Raw genomic sequence first — 7,142 nt, 5'->3', positions numbered from 1 at the left:
ATACATCTTCTCAAGCAGGACAGAGAGTACAGGGAGTAAGGCACGTGGCTGGCCCTGGTTCTCACATCTCAGCCTGCGGGCACTCTCTCCACACCCCACGGGAACATTCCTCCTCTGACTCTAGCCCACTGTGACAGTGGCCAGTGCCTGGGCAGGCCACACCCGGCAGTGCTCCTTGAGACCAATCCTGGTGGGGCTCAGGGGACCACACAGGCCGCTGGGAATGGAACCTGGGTTGGCTGCACGCCAGGCAAGTGCCTTACCTTAGTGGACCCCTCCCAATGGTACCGAGGACCTCTGGGGCTGTACCTTGTGGTGCCTGGGGGGACCGTGGGGCGCTGGAGGTTGGCCTCAGGGCCTCAGGAATGAAGGCAGTGCTCCAGCCCTCAGAGCTGTGTCCCAGTTCCCGCCTAGTAAAGCCACTGGGGTGTGTGGCTACTGGGGCAGCCTGGTCAGTAGCCTGCTGGTCAGTAGGTCAGGGCGGCCTACTTTGCCTTCGACTACAGGGCTGTGATGGGGAGCACAGGGCCAGGGGCACTCCCCTGCCAGGTGGCTTGTCCCGCAACATTGCCTCTGGTTCATTCTGCCCAGGGGTCTCCACACTCAGCCTTCTGACTCCCCGTCCCAGACTTACCCGCTCTTATTAGGTTCAATCACATGTGCTTGTTCCCCGGCCTCCTGCCTGCTGCCGGCGAGGAGGAAGCGGTTCTTGAGAATCACCCCGAAATCCAGCCGGCCCGCCCCGCGCCCGCCTGCCCTGCTCACGCGTCAGCGCAGGTTCATTCTGGTCCAGCTGCTTTTGTGCCAACTGGGGTGGCTGCGTCACCGCTTGGAGTGTGCGGAGAAAGAGGGGTTGTGCCCTGAGTCGGGAAAGTACAAAAAGGCCCAGCTGTGGCCCGTGCGGTGCAGACACCCACGCCCACAGAACGCTTGGCTCCCGCACCTGAGCTGGGGTGCAAGGCCAGGCAGCCCCCAGGATGCCTCTGCCACTGGCCCTCGGGGTGTCACTGCTGCTGCTGCTGCAGATCTCGGGGGTCTGTCCCAGAAGTGGAGCCTCCACAGCCCCCGCGGCGTGGTGAGTAGCCGGCCGCACAGTGGCCCGCTCTTGGCCCTGCGCGGACCCCCGCAGCCCCCTGCAGCCAGGGTCCCAAGCAGACCACGGGACTGGGTGACGGGGCTCGAGGAGGCTCCACCAAGAGGAAGTTTGCTAAAAGGCTGGAGACCCCCGGGAGAGGAGCACCCCCCCACCCCCCAGCTAGTGTGAGGCACCCTTGGCCTGGCAGGGCCCTCACGCCCACCCCTGGGACCCGAACCCTTAACTGCTGAGGCTGCCTGGCAACAGGCTCGGGTCTCCGATGCACCTTCCTACGGCCAACCTTCCATTTCCTTTCTTGTTTGTTTTTGGGCCACATCTGGCAGTGCTTAGGGCTGAGTCCCGGCTCTGCACTCAGGGAGCACTCCCGGCGGGGTCCAGCGCTCAGGGCTGAGTCCTGGCTCTGCACTCGGGGATCACTCCCGGCGGTGTGAGTGCTTAGGGCTGAGTTCTGATCACTCCCAGCAGGGTGCAGTGCTCAGGGCTGAGTTCTGATCACTCCCGGCGGGATGAGTCCTTCTCACTCCCAGTGGGTGCAGGGAGCGTTCTGTGGTACTGGGGGTTAAGAACCTGGATCTGCTGCGTGCCAGGCAAGCGCCTCACCCCTGCACCTTACAGCCCCATTGTCTTTTTTCTTTTTTTTCATTTTGAAAATGTTCCAAGAAGGAGTGCATGAGGTTGACCGTTAAAACTGGATTTTTCTCTGAAATGACTTCTGTGTTCCCACCACCCCCACCCCGAGGGTTCTCATCTTCTCTCTTTGATCTAAGATAGTGGGGGTGACCCAGAGAGGCCCTGCGGGACTCAGGGGCTTGTCCCGCATGTGACCCGTGGCCGACTCTGGCCCAGCCCATTGCCCCATGGTGCCCGGGCAAGACTGGGGGTAGTGCTATAGGCCCAGGGTTGGGGCAACGGCATGTCCTCGAACCCCAGGAATTGCCAGAAGGGCTCCCTCAGGCCTCCTCAGCACCTTTTGGGGACCCCGCAATAAACACGAAAGGAATTTATAATTTTGCTGGGGACTTCAGTGGGTTTGAAGCTGAGCTCTGGCCCCTGAACACCGCCAGGGGTCACTCGTGAGCACAGGGCTGGGAGTAGTCCCTGAGCACTGCTTGCTGGCCCCCAAGCAAAAATAAAACAACAGGGCCAGGGAGAAGCTCAGAGGGCACACAGCGATTTCCACAGCAGGGACCGTGCATGAGGGTGAATGGCGAGTTTCATTTTTCCGTGAAATGAAGCAACTGTGGAACCCCACTTGGGAGTAACCCCTGAGCACCCCCTGGTCTGACCCCCACCCCACCCCCAAAAAAGGTCCAATTTATCTCCATTTTGTATATGCATGTGTATGTACGTGTATCTGTGTGTATATGTATGTGTCTGAGTACATGTGTGTATGTGTGCTGTGTATCCATGTGTGTATATGTATTTGTGTGTTTTGTGTGCGCACACATGTGTATGTGTGTGTGTATTTGTGTGTGTGCATGCATGTATTTGTCTCATGAACGTAATTGTAAATGAGAGGAAAAGCTAAAATTTGGGGCCCCAGAAACAGAACAGTGGCCAAGGCACTTGTCTTGCACACGCCAACACTGATTCTTTTCCTTCCTTCCTTCCTTCCTTTCTTTCTTTCTTTCTTTCTTTCTTTCTTTCTTTCTTTCTTTTCTTTCTTTCTCTTCCTTCCTTCCTTCCTTCCTTCCTTCCTTCCTTCCTTCCTCCCTCCCTCCCTCCCTCCCTCCCTTCCTTCCTTCCTTTCTCTTTCAGCTTTTTGGGTCACACCCAGCGATGCTCAGAGGTTACTCCTGGCTCTGCATTCAGGGATGACTCCTGGCAGTGCTCGAGGGTGCTGGGGATTAGACCTGGGTCAGTCATCGTGCAAGGCAAACCCCCTCCCCGCTGTACTGTGGCTTCAGCCCCAACCCTGGAACTTTTCCCCGGCATCCCATGTGGTCCTCTCAGCTTCCCTAGAAGTGATCACTGAGTGCAGAGCCAGGAAGAAGCCCAGAGCACGGCTGGTATGGACCCCCAAATAAAATGCCAATCACAATAATCATAATTTTAAAAAAGCTAGAATTTTGGGCTGGATTGATGTATAGTGGGTTGGACACTTGCCTTGCATGCAGCTGACCAGGGTTCAATCCCCAGCATCCTATATGGTGCCCCGAGCATCATCAGGAGTGATCCTTGAGTGCAGAACCCGGAGTAACCCCTGAGCATTCTGGTTGTGCCCCGAAAAGCAGTAAATAACAGAAAGCTGGAATCTGGAGGGTGATAGTCCTGGCCCGTGAGGGGTCGTGCATCTGTGTGACGTGGCTCCCTTCACCCTGGGCAGCCTTGACCGCTGAATAAGGTCATGCCACGTGGAGCCGTGGGCCCCTTCGGTCTGCTCCCCGCCCTGAGGTTCCGCTCTGAGCTGTGTGGGGGGTGACCCGGCCCGACCCCTCTAAGGTCATCTTAGAGCAGCCAAAGCAGTTTCAGACAAAACCCTGCCAAGGGGCTGGAGCGATGGTGCAGTGGGAGGGCGTTGGCCTGGCACGGGGTCCACCCCTGGGTGCCATCCCCACATCCCATACGGTCCCCCCGGTCAGGAGTAAGCCCTGAGCACTGCCGGGTGTGACCCAAAACAAACAGAACGCCAAAATAGAGACACACCCTGGAGTTTAAAAACTGGGAGAAAAATAGAGTAATTGGAGCCAGCAAGATAGAAATGTGGGGTTGGCACCTACCTTGCACACGGCCAGCCCGGGGTCAATCTCCAGCACCCCAGGAGGTCCCCTGGAGGCATCTCTAAGTGCAGAGTCAGGAGTAGCCCCTGAGCATAGCTGGGTGTGACCCCCAAACAACACAAACACACACACACATGCACACTCATACACAGGCACACACATGCATACACGCAGACACATTCACACTCACACAACACACACACACATGCATACTATACGCACACACATTCACACAACACACACACATGCACACAGACACACATGCACACACAGACACTAATACGCACACACGTGTACAGCACATTCAAACACAACACACATGTACATGCACACATTCACAACACTCACGCAAACATACATGCACACACACACACAAATACACAACACACACGCACATGCTCATTGGGAAGTGGATAGCTCAACGATTGGATAGTTAAAGCACATGAATAATTCTTGTAATCTTCCCTGGCAGACTACCGTTAAGTATTCCTTTCTCTCCGGAAAATGAAACACCCGTTGCCCTTGCCTCTTGCTTCCCCCTAAGAGGAAAGGCCGGAGTGTGTGGTGTGGCCCCAGAGTCCACCCATGGTGGGGCAGGGGCCCCCTGCAGTCCCGCTGTCTGGCTGTCCCTTTGTAGTGGACCAGGATGTCCCCAGTCAGCCCCAGGGTCGGGGTCAGCCCCTCGCTGCGCCTCGGGGTCAGGGTCTGCGTCCGGACACCCCCAGCCCTTGTCCCTGCCCCAGGAAAATGGTGTTTTTGTCTGGTTTTGTTGTCTAGGCCACCGAGTCGTGGCCGACTCCTAGCTCCCCGTCAGGGATCACTGAAGCGGGATCGACCCCAGGTCCCCCTGCGTGAGGCCAGGTCCATCGGCTGGTTCTTTCCAGCCCTGAGGAAAGGTTCTTTGGGGTTTGTTTCTGGGGGTCTGGTGGCTCCTAGCTCTGACTCGACAGCTGCATTTGGGGGACACAGAATCCAGTGCGGGCATCTCGCTGGCGTGCCACAAGTACTTTTCCCTGACCTTGAGTTCCCAACGTCCACGTCGCGTCTTCCTGACAAACCCGGGGTCTCCCCAAGCCCCCAACAGCCTCGGCTTCTGAGAAATCCCTTCAGGGACCACCAGGCTAGGGCAGTGCTTGAGGGTCGGTCACCGGAGCGCCAGCAGTGAGATTCACGGGGAGTCCACGGGTGACCCGCCTCTCAGTGTCCGACTGGGGCAGCCTGGTGCGAGGCCCCTTCTCTGCACACTCGCTTCTTCCCAAGTCGGGTATTTGGGGTATCACGTGACTGCAGGAAGGAACTGTCGCTGGGGCTTTTAGAGAATGAAGAATAACGTTTTATAAGAAAAGAGAAGGAAATGGTGCAGGGGGGCCCTGGGCCAGAAACTTGGGGTCTGCCTCGCCCCCCGTGCCAGGCACATGCCCTGCCAATCGAGACACCTCCCCACACCCCCCACCCTGTCCCCAGTGTGTCTAATTTTGTTGTAGTTGCTATTTGGTTTTGGGACCACACCCAGAGATGCTCAGGGCTTACTCCTGGCGCTGCAATCAGGAATTACTCCTGGCGGTGCTTAGGGGACCATATGGGATGCTGGGGGTCGAACCCGGGTCTGCTGTGTGCAAGGCAAACGCCCTCCCTGCTGTAATATCACTCCAGCCCGTTGTTCTCTGGACCACACCCGGTGGTACTCGGCTCTGGTTGGGGATGGTTGGCCACGTTCGAGCCCAGTGCTGCAACCCCCCAACCCCCACTTCTCTCCCTTCCCTCAGAGAATCTCTTAACAGCTTTTTAAAACTCCAACCAAGTCAGTGATTACTACTCTCCCCCTGCAGAGACCAATACTGGGCATGACAAAACCTGGAGATCAAGTTTGTAAGAAACAGATTTGTGAAGCTGTAACTCTCAGCTCTGTCCCGGGAGTCCTATCGCATGGAAATCAATTTAATGACCTTTTTCCCCCCCTGCTGCTGGAGCATATTAGAAAGCTGGAAAGAATTTCACAGTGATAACAGATATAATTTTCAAAATACAGAGTTAGATATTAGAAATGGTGAATTAGATTCTCCGAACGTCCCTGTGGTCTACAAGCTTAATATGTGCCTTTTAACAAACAAAACGTTCATTTAGTAGAGAAACAAATTTGTGGCTATAATCACTATTGTGACTTTCTCTACAATTATTGTTAGAATTCTGCAGGATTTCTGTTTTCTTGTTGGGGCCTAATCTGACGGTGTTCAGGGCCCCATACATGGTGTTAAGAATGAAAGCAGATAATGGGATCCGTGGTGGTGGAAAATGGGCACTGGTGGAGGGATGGGTACTTGATCATTGTATAATTGAAACCCAAGCACAAAAATTTGTAAATCTACAACTGTACCTCGTGGTGTTTCACTAATAAAAATTAAAAAAAAAAGAATGAAAGCAGGGTCCGATGTGTGCACGAAAAACACTGCACCGCATGAATGGTATCTCTGGCCTCTCTAAGTCTATCTTTATTTTTTGGCTTTTGGGTTTTTACCTACACCTGATGGTGTTCAGAGACTACTCACGGCTCTGTGCTCAGGAGTGACGCCTGGTCATGCTGGTCCCAGGTCAGCCGTTTGCAAGGCTAGTGCCCTACCCTCTACCCTCTCCAGCTCTGAAATGATTTTTAAAATTATAATTATTATTTGGCTTTTGGGGCCACACCCGGAGATGCTCAGGGGTTCCTCCTGGCTCTGCACTCAGGAATTACGCCTGGCGGGACTCAGGGGACCATATGGGATGCCGGGGATCAAATCCGGGTTGGCCACTGCAAGGCAAGCACCCTCCCTGCTGTACATCGTTCTGGCCCCATCCGGCTCTGAAGTTGTCTTGAAAACAAGGGGAGTGAGGGCCAAGGACCCTCTCAGCAGGCTGGAGTGTGGGCTTTGCACGTCGGAGGCTGGCGTTCGATCCCCGGCACTTCACAGTCCCCCCATCACCAGAGAGTGACCCCCAACCACTGAGCCGAAAGTAGCCCCTTCTGCATACGGCCAGGTGAGGGCCAGGAACCAAGAGGGAAACAAAATCAAACTAAAAACCAAGGAGACCCAGTGTAAAAGGGACAATGATTTTGTTGTTCATTTTTGGGCCATACCTGGTGGTGCCTGGCTTTACCCTGGCTCTCCACTCGGGCATCACCCCTGGCAGTGCTCGGGGGACCCTCTGGGGTGCCGGGGATGGAACCCGGGTCAGCCGCGTGCAAGGCCAGCACCCTCCCTGCCTTGCTATCTCTCATGCCCCCACCGTGATCTCCAAGCATGGGGGCATGTGTGCCCGGAGAATGGGGGAAGGGCTGACAAGAAGCA

Source organism: Sorex fumeus, unplaced genomic scaffold, assembly GCF_029834395.1.
Source record: "Sorex fumeus unplaced genomic scaffold, SorFum_2.1 ptg000011l, whole genome shotgun sequence".
Classification (NCBI taxonomy): domain Eukaryota; kingdom Metazoa; phylum Chordata; class Mammalia; order Eulipotyphla; family Soricidae; genus Sorex; species Sorex fumeus.
Note: the sequence above shows the minus strand (reverse complement) of the source record.